The 13,966-nt window shown below is 44.8% G+C and overlaps 1 long non-coding RNA gene across 1 annotated transcript in view; it reads left to right on the top strand.

Annotated features, from left to right (window-relative positions):
* Positions 1–13,966, top strand: part of LOC127477977 (uncharacterized) — a 67,766-nt gene that overhangs the window by 31,113 nt on the left and 22,687 nt on the right. The window contains exons 9-10 of the long non-coding RNA XR_007907080.1: positions 1,798–1,866; positions 13,333–13,429. This is a non-coding gene — a long non-coding RNA (uncharacterized LOC127477977). The remainder of the gene's footprint in view (positions 1–1,797; positions 1,867–13,332; positions 13,430–13,966) is intronic.

Here is a 13,966-nt window from a genome sequence, read left to right as displayed (position 1 = left end):
ATCTTCTGACCCAGGAGATGTGTTAGACACGTTCCTTCTGAACATAAGGGTCAGCTCCCCCTCCTTGTTTTCCAGCCTTATTTTTCCAAGCCTTGGAGAACTGCAGCAGAAATCTTGAAGGCAACTGGTGTGTGGAAATCAAACCTCTGAAATTTAATGCCTTAGCTAAGAATTAAGGAGTTAAAAAGAAATATTTAATTTAGTTCTCTGGAGCAGAGCTCTGCCCACCCTGCCCCAGAAACATCCCCCATGTCCCTGCCCCAGCCCAGCCTGGCGTGTCCCTGCTGCTGCTCCAGGCTGGCTCCAGAGAGCTGCTCCAGCCTGAGCTGCCTGACAGGGGCCTGGAGAGGCCTCCACAGAAGCCTTGGAATGGGCTCTAATGGCTCCCCATGGTGGGATTCCCAGAATTAATTTGTGTCTGGCTTTTGACATCAGGGACGTCGTGTGGAAGAAGATGGATGTTCCTGAGAAGCATTGGAAGGAGTGAAGGGCTGACTGGGGTGGTTTATGCTTGGCCATGGATGCAGAGCAGTAAATGTGGTTGGTTGATTGAGATCAGATTTTTCTTTTATTTTTTCCAGTGGCAACACCCACATAGTTTATTTATTTATTTTCCCCTTTTGCTTCAAGGCACCTAACAACAACACTGTACTTTATAAATGCCTGTGATTATAAATCTGGAAGGATGGCATTCTTGGTTTCCTCAGAGGCCAGGAGTCCATACCCACAGGAGACGGATGGGAGCAGTAACCAGCAAACTTTCTATATTATTGCACAGAATTGCAGGAACTGGTTTTGGTTACACCACATGGGGAACACAGAGTCTGCACAGGGCATCTCCATTTACTGCTTCCTCTGTGAGCAGCCAAGGCAGGATTGCTTACACTCCCTCCTGACAGTTCCTGGGGAGGGAATGATGCCCCAAAAGATGCAAAGCCATGGATTTACATCAGCTGTTTCTGTTATCCTGCTTGCAGGTACAGCCTAAGAGGTTTAGAAGTGATTCAAGTAACTGTGCAAAGCTGGTGTGAAAGTCCAGAGTGGTTCAGCTTTTCTCTTCACTTCCACTTCTGTGCCTTGTCCCAGCAAAATGGCTCCAAAAACTGCATGAAAAAAAGCCTTCCCTTCCTTTCCCTTGCAGGCAGCATTGGCAGATGACATTCTGAGATCCCCAAGGTGTGGGGAGCAAATGGAGACTGTTGCTGCAGAATGAGTCGAGTTGTGCTGCAAAGTTAGGAACTGTTTTTCCATAGTTTAGAAGATGATTTTTGAAAGTTGGGGATTTAGTTTACATTTTTGCATGGGCTACAAGGTCAGTGGTGGAGTAAGAGCTGAATTTAGCTTTAGAGTCATCTCTCAACTTTGAAGAAAGAAAAAACAATAGTCATGTTTGATTTTGGTGCTTTGCTTCATCTTCTTGCTGCCTTAGTCATGGGGCTGCTTGTGGTGTTGTGGGGGCAGCCCCATAAGATCTCTGGCCCTTCCCTCCTCTTCCTATCATTTACCTCCTCCCCAGCCCTACCAGAGTCAAATATAAACTTTCTTAAAATGAACACAAGTTTCATTCCACTTGACCAAGCCTGACTTCCCAGAAAATAAACAGTGAGAGCAGAGCCAGCCAGCCCCCTCTCCTGGAGCTGCAGCCTCCAGAGAGCTGATGGGCAACCCAGAGCAGCTCTGGGCTTTCTGTGGAGGAGAAGAGGGTAGAAAAGAGAGGGATCCAACCTAAAGGGGTCTGCTGTAAAAAGCAACATTGCTAAGTGTGTGAATTGTCACAGTTCTGGTTTCTTGTTTCAGTCTCAGCTGGATCCTGGATAGCTGGACACAACTGCTTCCCTGCCCTGAAACTGGAGCAAGAAGAGCCAGGTCAGTACCTCTATTAGTGCTATGGATGGAAGAGGGTTCTCCAGAGCCCCACACTTAAACTGAGCCAAACAGAGCAAAAACCCATTCCCTTTTATGATCGTTTTTTACTGCTGTTCTTTGTTTTCAATGGTTTAAACTAAAAAGGAGAGATTTAGAGTAGATGTTGGGAGGAAATTCTTCCCTGTGGAGGCCCTGGCACAGGTTGCCCAGAGAAGCTGTGGCTGCCCCATACCTGGAAGTGTCCAAGGCCAGGCTGGATGGAGCCCTGAGCAACCTGATCTGCAGGATGGCATCTCTGGCCATGGCAAGGCCTTGGAACTAGATGGTCTTTGAGGTCCCTTCCAACACAAACCATTCTGTGATTATTGCTATTAAAATGAAGCAAAAAAAAAAATGAAAAAACAAACAAAACTCCATCATCACTGGAACTGTGCACATTCATCAAAAGAATGACTAAAAAATAAAGCAAAGAATATGCTGAGCAATTTTCCAACCCCATTTTGCCTTCAGAGTGGACTGAATTAGTTTCTGCTGTGAGCAGTCCCCCAGTTCTGCTCTGGCTGGGCTGTGCCAGCACTGTGCCATCTGTCCACGACCAGGGATGAGGGAGTGGGCACTGCAGAGGCTTCAGTTCCCGCTCTCCAGGGCAGCTCCCAGACACTGGACTTCCCCTGGCCCCTGTGCCAGGCCTCATCTGCTGGGACACTTTGTCCCCAGTGCCTGGTGTGCCCTCAAGGCAGCAAAGCTCTGTGGTGCAGCTGAACCCACAGGCTGGGCTGTGACCTTTGGGACTCGAAGTCCATGTTTTTCCTTGGACTCCCAGCCCTGCAGGTGTTATCCCTGCAATCCCCTGGGAGCAGCTGTGTGCAGGTGTTGCCTATGGGACTGAAATGATTCTCTCTGAAATGGCACGGGTAGGAAACAAGTGTAGACAAAATAATAAATACACCTGTATAGGCTCCCTTTCCTTGCAGGCAGGAGATGTTTTGGGACCCAGGTCAGAGTTATCTGATCTGTCCCGGATCCCTCTCCCAGCACTTGTCACCTTCTCTAACTCCTGATGTTTATCTGCCTTTCTTTTCCCAGGACAGGTATCTTTGATCTCCTCTGCTCTCACTGTTAAACACTCTCTCTTGCAATGAAAGCATGAGCTCCTGATCCCCTCCAATCCCAAAACATCCTGTGTGATTGTGTGAGTCTCTTGACTTTCTTCATCCTACCAGCAACACCTGAAGTTATTTAAAAAAAAAAAAAGAGGAGAAACAAAGTGAGAGAGCCTTTACACTGCAACAAACCTGCTCTTCATGGAAAAAACCCCTTGAACTAAGCCAGCTGCAATGTTCCCTCCTGATGTGTGACTGCAGAAAGCAGCAGTAGCCAGAACTCAAACACCTTCCTCTGTGAGTCTTCTTGTTTTGCCTATGCTGATATTTACAGGCAGCCTTAGCGAGGACAAATGTCGTTAATGAAGATTGGCCAACACTTCTGCAAATTACTCATGTGCTGCTAAGGATAACATTCAAAGTTTAAAAATAAAAATCAAGGAAAAAGGTTTATTTTCACGTTAGGTTTCAATTTGCTGCTATTTTTTTTGTCCTTACTATCTGCTGTTTTCCGCTCTAAGCATTATCTGTTCAAGCCAGAGCAGATTAAAGCTAATTGTTAGGCCCCTCTGTTTTTCCTTCTTACTGTTTTATCTCCTAAGCAACTTTATTTGGTACAAGACAAATAATCTGAATTCCTGAAGTCAGAAACAAGGAGTGGGAGTCCGGGAAACTGGCTGCTGATCTAATGCAGTTTTTGCAAGTGTGGTTATGGTTAGAAACTCTAAATATGGCCCCGTGTTACTGTACACACGGTAACTGCCCTGTGTGTGTCAGGCTCTGACTCACAGCACTGGGCTTTACTGACAAAAACATGTTTTACTACTCTCAGTAGTGAGGAGTCCAGAGAGCTGGGAGTGAAAGTGTTGAGCTCATTGCATCAAGCGTCTACAGCTGAATCACAGAACAATGGGAAGGTTTGGGTTGGAAGGGACCCTAAAGATCATCCAGTCCTGCCTCACTGGACCAGACTGCTCAGACTGAGCTTGGGGCATGCCCAGGTTTTATGTTGGTGGGAGGGGAGGCAGCAGCAGAAGGGAAGTGACTTGGCCAGTGGGTGTTGAGGTGCTGGTTTGTTTGTGGGGTGAAGGTGCCATGGAGTGGGGATCCCTGCCTGGCACCCCCTGGCACAGGAGAGCTGTGATGCCCATGGCCATGGTTCTACTTCTGTGAAAGGGAGGGAGGAGTTTTGTTCCCAGCACATGGAGAACTCCAGTGTGTTTGCAGTCCTTGGTGCTGTGGAACAGAACTGTCCCCCTGTGGCTCCCCCCCCCACTGCAGGCAAGGCTCCTTCCACCAGCAAAGGACCAGCAAAAACTGGATTTTTTTGACTTCTGAACTGAATTGGCTTGATCTGAATGTTAATGGCAGAAACTCCATTAGTTTCATGTTTTTCTTTTAACACAGCCCCCCCTTTTTAATCTTTACAATAATAAGTATCCAAGGAGCCCAGCTGGCATTCCCATGCTGTACACATTCACCCTAACCTTTACTGTTGACTGACTCATGCAGTGTGCATCTGCAAGAGTTATTAATGGAAAGTATTAAATGAATTTGGTTTAATATTTGGTAAATAGGAGGTGTCTTTCCTTTGTGCTTGAATTCGTGTTTCAAATGTCTGTGTTTGTGTTATTTATATTAATATATTTCATGGGCTGCTTAATAATAGTAGCAATTAAGATAATAACAATAAATACTAATAATACTGAGCTCTTCTGCTTTTCATCAAAGGAGGTCAAGACTCAAGGGTGTACCTCTGGGGCTGGTAAAATGTAGATCTGATCTCCTCCTGCTGTTTCTTTTTGTGGAAAGTTTGGAGTATCATGCAAAGATCAGATCGCCTGTATTTCAGCCTCTGGAATGTCTCTTAGGCATTATAAATGTCAGTAAGAAACATAAAATTGGAAAGAAAACAAACACCGGGACATTGAAAAATATAACCACAAATACTGACCTATTTGTTGGTTTTTTTTTTTTTTTTTTCTGATTTAGCAGAATGCTATTAATATTGTAATTAAAGCTGTTTTGTAGCCTGGGGCCTTGAGCACCTGGCTCTTATTAGAGCTGGATCCGTAGCTTGTGGTGGAAAAACCAAAAGGACAAGAGAGGAGATGGCCCAAAGGAGAACACAAGAGGGCACAGTGGCACCTGTGGTGCACTTTTTGTTCTGTGGCTTTTTGAATTGTTGAGGGCAGGGTGAGTTCAGGCCTCTGTTTGCACGACATAAATAACTACAGTAACAGGGTTGATTAGTTGGAATGGTAAAAATGGAATTTTGTCAACTCGGAGTGTTTACTAGAATTACTTTTTTGGTTAGTTCTGAGGGTCAAAGATAAGATGTGATGACTGTGTCATGGAAGGTCAGTATGGCAATAATCCCCACTGCAACTCTGACAGAATTGATGTGGGCAGCCAGTGGGAATGTGCTGATTATATTTAATGAGGTACAAAATACACTTCCCAGGCAGGTGTTTCTGCAGTTTCCTCATCAATTCCACTGTTCTGCTGGATTGTGTTGATGGAGACGAGTTCTCTGATTTCAGAGACAAAGAATCCTAATGCTGCTTTTCATTGTCTGTTCAAGGAGGAGGTATGTTTGTGTGAAGCCTTTTTCATGGGCCTGGTCAGAAATGACCCAGCAAAGGCAAGAAGCTGAACCTTAAGCAAGCTTACCCTGGTGATGCTGCTGAATGAGAATTTTCTTCTCAAAGAGTTAATGGTTTAAATGGATCTTTGTAGGGCAGCAACAGAACTAAGCAGGATTCTATCCCGTATGTTAATTTGAAGTTCAGGGGTCACAGTTGCCCTTCCATGTCTCGTGCAGGATGCTCAGGGGCACAAACAGCCTCCCTGTGCCACAGGCACCTGCCTGGGTGGGCTTTTGTGGAGGGAGAGCTGGGTCAGAACTGTTCCACCAGAGTGAGTTCAGTGAAGGGGTGCAAACAGGCTTTTTTGGGTTTGTTCAGTCACTGTTCCTGACGTTCACAGGAGGTTACAACCTGGGCCTTCACTGTGGGAATTGTGGTTGAAACCCCTGAACACTGTCATCCATGACATGACATTATTTCACAACTAAAAATGAACAACCACCCTTTTTTTTTGTAAAGATGCCCTCATCCTCAGGTTTCCCATTAACACTATTTGTAAGACACAACTTCTCCCATCCAAAGCAGACTCTGGGGGTTTTATGCCCTCCCAGAGGTCAATCAATCTGTCACCGTGTAGGGGCTGTGAAGGGAAGATGCCACACTACCCTGCGTGCAGGGAAGTACAGAAACAAGATCATTAACATCTTAATATCCTGTCCTGACATCTCACAAATTATTTTAGACTTCATAGCCAATGTAAACAGGTTTGTTTTCAACTCCCCTAATTGCCTGCTAATTGAGAGCAGATGCAGGCCTTAACTTTGGGCAGATAATGAGCAGCTCTTCTGCAGGGCTCTGCATCCCTTCTGCCCGGCTCTGTATCTCTCCTGCAGGGCTCTGTATCCCTCCTGAGGGCTCTGCATCCCTTCTGCAGGGCTCTGCATCCCTCCTGCAGGGCTCTGCATCCCTCCTGCAGGGCTCTGCATCCCTCCCGAGGGCTCTGACGTGCACCAGGAGCTTCCCTGGGCAGCGATGCCGAGGCAGAGGGGGATTGTAACAGCTCCTCCTCATCGTGCCTGCCCTGTGAGACAGAAGGGGAGGCAGAGCTGTGGGACTCATCAGTAACATCATCCTGATTGTTTCATTTCGTACTCCAGTGCACTCTCTGAACAGCACAGGTCTCCTTCTGGGGGGTTCTCCGAATTAGAGATGGGCTTCTCGTTATGATAGAAATCACTGGGTTTATGAAAAATGCATTGCTGTCATATTCCATTATCTGCTTCCTCCCATGCTGCAATCCTGTAGCTTGCAAGTCATTAGATTCTTTTTCAGAGTTCCTTTGAAATAATCCTTTCAAAAACCACTATTCATTGGGTATGACCCCGGAGAGATACTGTCTGCTACTAAAGCTCCCTTTTAGTTCTGTGAGGGAGACCTGTAACAACAAGATAAGTGCATGTATATTCCAAGTAATGTCTGGAGTTTGCTGCCTCCCATTAAATGCAGTAGGAGCTTGCAGTTCAAATGGTAGAACTTTGCTTTGTAAATGTAGGAGAAAATGGAGTTCAGATATATAGGTAAATTTGCATTTGGTAGTGATTTAATGTTCCATGGTCTGTTTTAGCTCCAACTTAAATATTACATTAAAACCAGCAATGAAAAAAAAAAAAAGGAAAGAAAAAAGTGCTAACTGCTGGGTTCAGAAGGAGTGGATGTGATTTTGTTCTTGCTGTCAGTGTGGCAGTGAGCTGCCTTTTACTTTCTCCTCTTCATTTAGCAAGTCAGCAGCACCAGCTAAATGATAGCCCTCCGGTCTTTCTTCAGGACTGTTTTTGCAAATGAAAGCAGGAACTTCAAATCCTTGTCTTTTTCATATCACTTACAAGGTGTTTTGTGAATTTTAACATTTTTGCATCTATCTGTGACTAGGGGGTGGGGTGGAGGGGATGTGAGTGGTGCTCAGTGGGAAATGCCCTTTGTGCAGGAGCCTGCCTGGGTTTGTACTGCTGGGATCAGGATGTCCTAAAGGGATATTAAAGAAAAACCAGCCAAAAATAAAAAAACAGCTTAGTGGCTTATGAGTGATAAATGGGTAGAAAGAAAAAGAGGGAAGAGTTCACATCTAACCAGTGTCTGTCAGAAATACCTGAAGAACCTGGTGTCCGGATTATGAAACATTATTCAGTCCCAGAACCACAAAAACTTCAGGTTTTCACTCTGATTCCTTTAAGAAGTCCTTTTTCTCTCCCAGGGCTGGCTCCAGGGCTCCCTGAGAACACAGAGTCACCCCTGCCCACATTATCCCTCTCTGGAAAGTTGCCACAGACCTTGCAGAATCCATTCCTGATCCAGCAGCGATGCAAGGGGGTTAATGGGAGGGCAGGGGGTTGCACTCAGTAGCACAAGGCAGAACAGACCAGTGCAGTGGTCCATTAAATCAGGACACTGGGGCCCAGGCATTTACAGTCACACAGTCAGATGTTTCCAGTAATTATTTCCCCATAGCATTTTTATTAGGTGCTCCATAAATAATATTCACTGCCATGCTCTTCTCGTGGTCTTTTATTTAAAAAAAAAAAAAAGGTAGAAGAGAAGAGGAATTTGCTTTACCTTTAGCTGGACTTTGAGGTAATTCTGTCTTTGAGTCCTATGGAAGCAGTTACAAGCTTGGAAAACATGGGCAAATGAGTTCCTTGCTGACCAGACATTGTGCCTTAAAATGGTCGTTGGACCAGCTTAATGCAAGAATTATGGAATCATCATGGAATCTCAGAATGGTTTGGGTTGGAAGAGACCTTAGAAACCATCTCATCCCACCCCTGATGGGCAGGGACACCTTCCACTAGCCAAGGATGCTCCAAACCCCGTCCAACCTGGCCTTGAACACTTCTAGGGATCCAGGGGCAGCCACAGCTTCTCTGGGCAACCTGTGCCAGGGCCTGCCCACCCTCACAGCAGAGAATGTCTTCCTAATATCTCACCTAAACCTGCCCTCTGTCAGTTTGAGCCATTCCCCTTGTCCTGTCACTGTATACCCTTGTAAGAAGTTCTAGGCAGGGTTCTAGTTCAGATTTAGATTTGTCTTCTTGTCATGGATCCCATGCAGACCTGGGACTGACAGTGCTGGGATTGCAGTGAGATTTTTTTCTATGTACCATTTGTTTGTTGTTCACTTTTTTTTTCCTTTGGTAATATTTATGTTCCTCAAATCCAGGGTCATTGGTCATTACACCAGCAAACAGCACTGCCTTCTCCTCTCTGGCAGGACTTCCCAAGGCTCAGCACTGTCACTGGGTGTTCAGTCTGCTCTGTACATGCAGCCCCTATTGCCAAGCACTGGCTTTTCCATGGAGGCTCCTGTGCAAAGGCTTTTTGCAGAAAATATCCCTGCCTTGTCCGAGTTATGGCACTGATGTTAAGCAAGACTGTTTCTTTCCTGGCACCAGCACTTGTGTTTCGCAAAGGGCTTTTGCTCAGGTATTTAATTTTCAACATCAATTTTCTATCCAAAGTAAGATTCCTCAAATAAACCCAAGGATCTGGGGATTTATTTTTGTACTTACTGGACTGCAGTATTGTGACCAACCCCAAGGAGAACTCAGAGGAGCAACAGTAAAGGGAAGTGAAGTAAATAGTCACGGTTCAGGTTTGCTACAAGGGTCACAAACTCTTCCAGCTGTGTGTGCCAAACCTCTAGTCAGCAGCAGGTGGGCATTTGTGTAGCTCTACCCACAAGTGCAATACTTCTGTCTGAGCTGAAATCTATGCATCAAGTGTGGATGTGCACAGGGAGCACAGAAATTGTTAATAGTTGGGCAGAAAATAGAGCTTTAAATCCAGAGGGTGGGTTTGCTCACAGTCACTGTCAATGCCTGCTCAGGTCCCACCCTCCCTGGCTGCCTCCTTGAGGTGCCCTGGGGCTGTTTCAGAGGGAATGGTGTGTTTACAAACAGTTAATTGTCAGTGCACTGGAGGTATCTTGGCAGCCCTGGTTGATGGCTGGAAGGTGGAGTGCAGACATTTGACCCAGGACTGGGGGCAGACCTAACTGAGCCCTTAGACCTGGTGTGAGAGCCGGGTGAGGGAGCTCCTGCAGCCCTGGCCCAGCTGGAAGATGCTCTTGGCCATCACTGTGGCTGTGCCAGGGACATCCTGTCAGCAGGAAAAGCTGAATCTTCTGCTTCTCAGAAAATATCATCTCCAGATAATTTCTCAGTTCCTTTTGTTCTCTGTTTCATTTCTGGACTGCTCAAGCTGAGGAAGTTGCAGCCTGAAATGAAGAACCCATTCAATGTAAATGTGTGTATCTATTTTGTGCTATAGGAAGACTCAGTTCAGTGAACCCAGGCCACTGGCATTTCATAATTTCCTCTTGCTCCAGCAGGTAAGGGATTAACCCTTTGTTATTCCTCTCTAAAGGAACAGAGAAAAAGATATACTCTGCAAAACCCCTGATTTTTTTAAAAAATAATAATGCATTGGGTTTTTAAAGAAATATTTTATTGGAACCATAAGGTTTCTTTTTTTGAGAGAGAAAATTTGAAATCCGGAGTTTATTTTTCCTTCAGTGTCTCTCCTAAGAACCAACAGGAATGGAGATATTTTTTTTTCTCTCTTGTGTTTGTGCCTACTTATTAAACACACATGTGGCCTGGATTCCTTGCGTAGGTGCAAAGAGGTTTGGAAAAAAAAGAAAAAGAAAAAAAGGTGTAACCCAGTCCCTTGACCTGTCTCTTTGCCCTTAGGACTTCTTCGAACAGCTGTGAGAAAAAGAAAAGTGGGGAGGAGAGGTACAAAAACGAGGCAGTTTAACAAGCCAAATCCAGATGTTCATTTCATACACACACCCTGAACAGCTTTTGCATGGTTTATTTCGTTTGCTGAAGCCATTTTTCACCAGCCTGTTTTCTCAGCTGGGAAACTTCTGGTGTAGTGTTTTCAAAAAAATATTGCATTTGGCATTACAAGAAAACAGAGCCTTTAAGACATTAAAAGGACAATATCCTTGTTTGACTTGGCCCAGGGAAGCAGGGCTATAGGAATTTTAGATTTTTGTACCACCCAAAGAATAGGTAAAAAAATTTTCCACTCTTAAATTCAGTTTACATGGGAATTTGAGAGTTGATTTAGCTTGATTTTTTTTTCCCTTTTAGAAACTTCTCTGAGGACTTTGTGTTTGTGTAGATGGACTTTATTAGTATGAAGGAGGAATAAGCAAAGTGATACCAATTGGCTTGCTTCTGGATGGTGATGTACCATGGTTCAGAGCTCAGACTGATGCTGAATGAACCTTATTTTTGTTTGGTGAGGAGCAGCTCATGACTTGCTCATTCACACCAACATCCACATAAGCCAGCCAGACAAATTTGAAATTATTTAATACTGGCACAATTTGTTTTTCTTTACCATTCATCTCAGCTGTGTAACAGCACTGACTGCAGGGAGGATGGAGACAGAACAGTGCCTACACTGAGTTTAGAGGTACCCCAAAGGCTGGTAGGTAATGCATGACATTAGGGAAGATCAGGTGCAAACAAGATGTATATAAATACTGCTACCACTTAGCTACTCAAAGGATATATTGCTCTTAGAAACTCAGTGTAAAAGCTCAGCTCCACTGCAGCCAGTGGCTGATTTGCAGTTTGAGGTCCTTCCCAACCTGGTGAATTTGTTGACAGCACTGGTTGTCACTGCAGGACAGTTGTGTCACCCTTGGCTGTGCTCTCTCCAGACTCCCCCCACTGTGGCTCTGCCAGGAAAAGACACTTTGTGTGTCAGGGGAATTCCTTGGCAATATTGTTGCCCTGTTTTCTGGAGATGTGAGAGCTAAGCTGGCAAAGCTGCTCTTTGTCCCCAGAGCACATCCATGCCCTGGCTTTGTGGCAGAAAGGAAGGGAGTGAGGTTTCCTCACTTTCTGAGGTGCCAGTGGGTCAGTGCAGGAGTGGTGCCCATCATCCACTGATGATGCCACGTGTCTGTGCAGCTCCTGGCACATCTCTGCCTCTTTCCAATGCAAGAGCCATGGCCTGTCATAGATGATGATGCTCACAGGAAATCAAAATCCCTGCCATGAAAGAACTCTGTTTTCAACAATACTTTTTTCCTCTCCTGGTTTGTAGGAGTGAAAGAAAAAGTTTTCATTCAGAGGATGACATTGGGGTTGAGGGAGGAGATGGGGATTTCAGAGAGTGATTGTCTATATCAATGCAAAAAATATAATTGGTCCTCTCTGAGTCATGGACTAGTTCAGATTGAACCTGGCATTTGTAGCTCATCTGGCCCCTGCTTAAAAGAGGGGCTGCTTCAAAGGGAGAGAAGGTTTCTCAGGGCCATGTTCTGTCAACTTTTAAAAATCTGCAAGGTTAGGTGTTTTACCATCTTTTTGTGCAACCTGTGCCAGAACTTAACTGTCCTCCTTTCCATTTATTTTTTAATGAAGTAAGGATTTGTCTTGTTGCAAATTGTGTGTTGCCTTTCATCTTTTCACTGTGTGTATCTGAGAGAAGTTGGACTCGATCCTCTGTGTAGCTATCTATCAGGAGTAGAAGGCACCAGTTAGATTCCCTTCTTTAATCTTTCTCTTCTTCAGGCTGAACAAATTCACCTCCCTTATCTTTTCTTATGTGTTTTGCTCTCTTGATAGTCCACTGCTGGATTCAATCTAATTTGTTGATGTTCTTACACTCTGAGGAGGGAAAACAATCCAAAAGTGAAACTGGGCTTTAGTTGTGGTTAATATTTTGTATTAATTGTCTACTCTGTTGACATCAGATGCTCAAGCCTTGGTCATAACAGTAATATAATGACTGTCATTCCAGTGCTGGGAACACCAGGGTGTACCTGCTGGGCCTCCTTGGAAGAGCCTATTTCCTGAACACACTGTGCCCAGGCCATCCTGTCCCACTCCTCTGGCTCTCTGTGATAGCAATACAGTTAATTGTCTCTTTTCTCATTGCTGAACTGACTGGTTTGTCCTGGAGACGCTGAATTTATTTTTTTCTTTCCCAAAGTAAGTGCATACATTCCTATGGACTTTTACAAAGGAATCAGAGACATCTAGGAAACAGGAGTAGAAAGCCCTCAGTTTCTTCTTCTATGAATAATTTAGTGCCAAGTTAACTGAAACATTTGAGAAAGAGATTTTTGGTGCCTAGCTTCATTAAACCCTCTATCCCCAAATGGATTCTCTATCAGTGTCAGCATCCAGCACTTCATCTTGTCCCAGTCACAGCAAAGACCTTGTGGAAATGAAATGCAGGGGAAGGGAGAGGCAAACCAGATTATTGTTGCCATTAGGCATGTCTGTGTGTGTGCACATGTGCTCTATAAACTTACAGTGAGGGGGAAACAGAATCTGTGTGAAAGGAAGGAGTGAAGCCCAAATTGTCTCATCCTTCCAAAACGAGCACTGGTTGGGGTTTGGGGCCACACTGCTGTGACAAAGGGGGTTGTGCCACACTCCATCCCCCTCCTCTGGAGCAGGAGTTTTACTCAGGGCATTATGTTCTCGTCCACTGAGCTTTTCCCAGCACGGGGAGTGGGACCCCCTTCTCTTGGCAGAGGTCCCTGTCAGATCTGTCTCTGCAGCTCGTTCCGTGGGCAGGGCCTCCATCTGCTGCTTGGCAGGGAGGGGAACTTTCCTCTCAAATGTTTTCTCTCTCCCTCTCTCTCCCCCTGTTTAAGGTATACCCTTTGGAAATCGACTTCCAAGATTTATTTTTGCACAGGGGACATACTTTGTTTTACATGCTCTGGCTTTCTTTTCTTTCCACAGGACACCACCCCCATGCCCTGCTTGTCCTGGCAGAGGGAGAGGATGCTGTTTGCCTGAACGTTCCCTTCAGTGTGCAGCAGGTCTAAAGATGTGACAAGTACACATGCTAATCCCTTTTCCTTGCAGTTAATAGAATAACACAGCTGGGAAGGTTTACATTGGGATCTGACACTCACTCCAAGCTCAAGTTAAGGAGATGGGGTTGGACACTGCATTTCAGATCAGATCATTACTGCACAAACTCACCTTCCTACTCAGCATCAATTTTCTCCTGGTACCCTAAACCCCATTTGTTTTGCTAAGAATGTCCCCCTTCCCCTTCTATTCTCCTTTTGAGAGCAACATGTAGAGTTGGATACACCTTCAAAAGCTGATGTAGAATGAAATATTCCCCAAGAATCAGTGATGTTCAAGTGAAAAAGTGTCAACATTTTCCACTGTAACACCACCATTTGTTTTGAAATGGTGACTTTTTAAACATTTGACCTTTCTGAGTGTTGAAATATCATGTAAGAAAATAATTCCCACCAAAATTATATACCTTCTTAGAAATATTAAATTGATTTCAGTAAAAATTCCATATTACCAGTTTTGTCATGTCTAATCTGACTGTTCATATTTTTCATTCTGTTTC

Source organism: Manacus candei, unplaced genomic scaffold (genome assembly GCF_025592945.1).
Source record: "Manacus candei isolate 608988 ecotype Guabito, Panama unplaced genomic scaffold, ASM2559294v1 h1tg000057l, whole genome shotgun sequence".
Classification (NCBI taxonomy): domain Eukaryota; kingdom Metazoa; phylum Chordata; class Aves; order Passeriformes; family Pipridae; genus Manacus; species Manacus candei.
The sequence above is the reverse complement of the archived record's forward strand: the minus strand, read 5'-3'. Positions and strand labels throughout refer to the sequence as shown.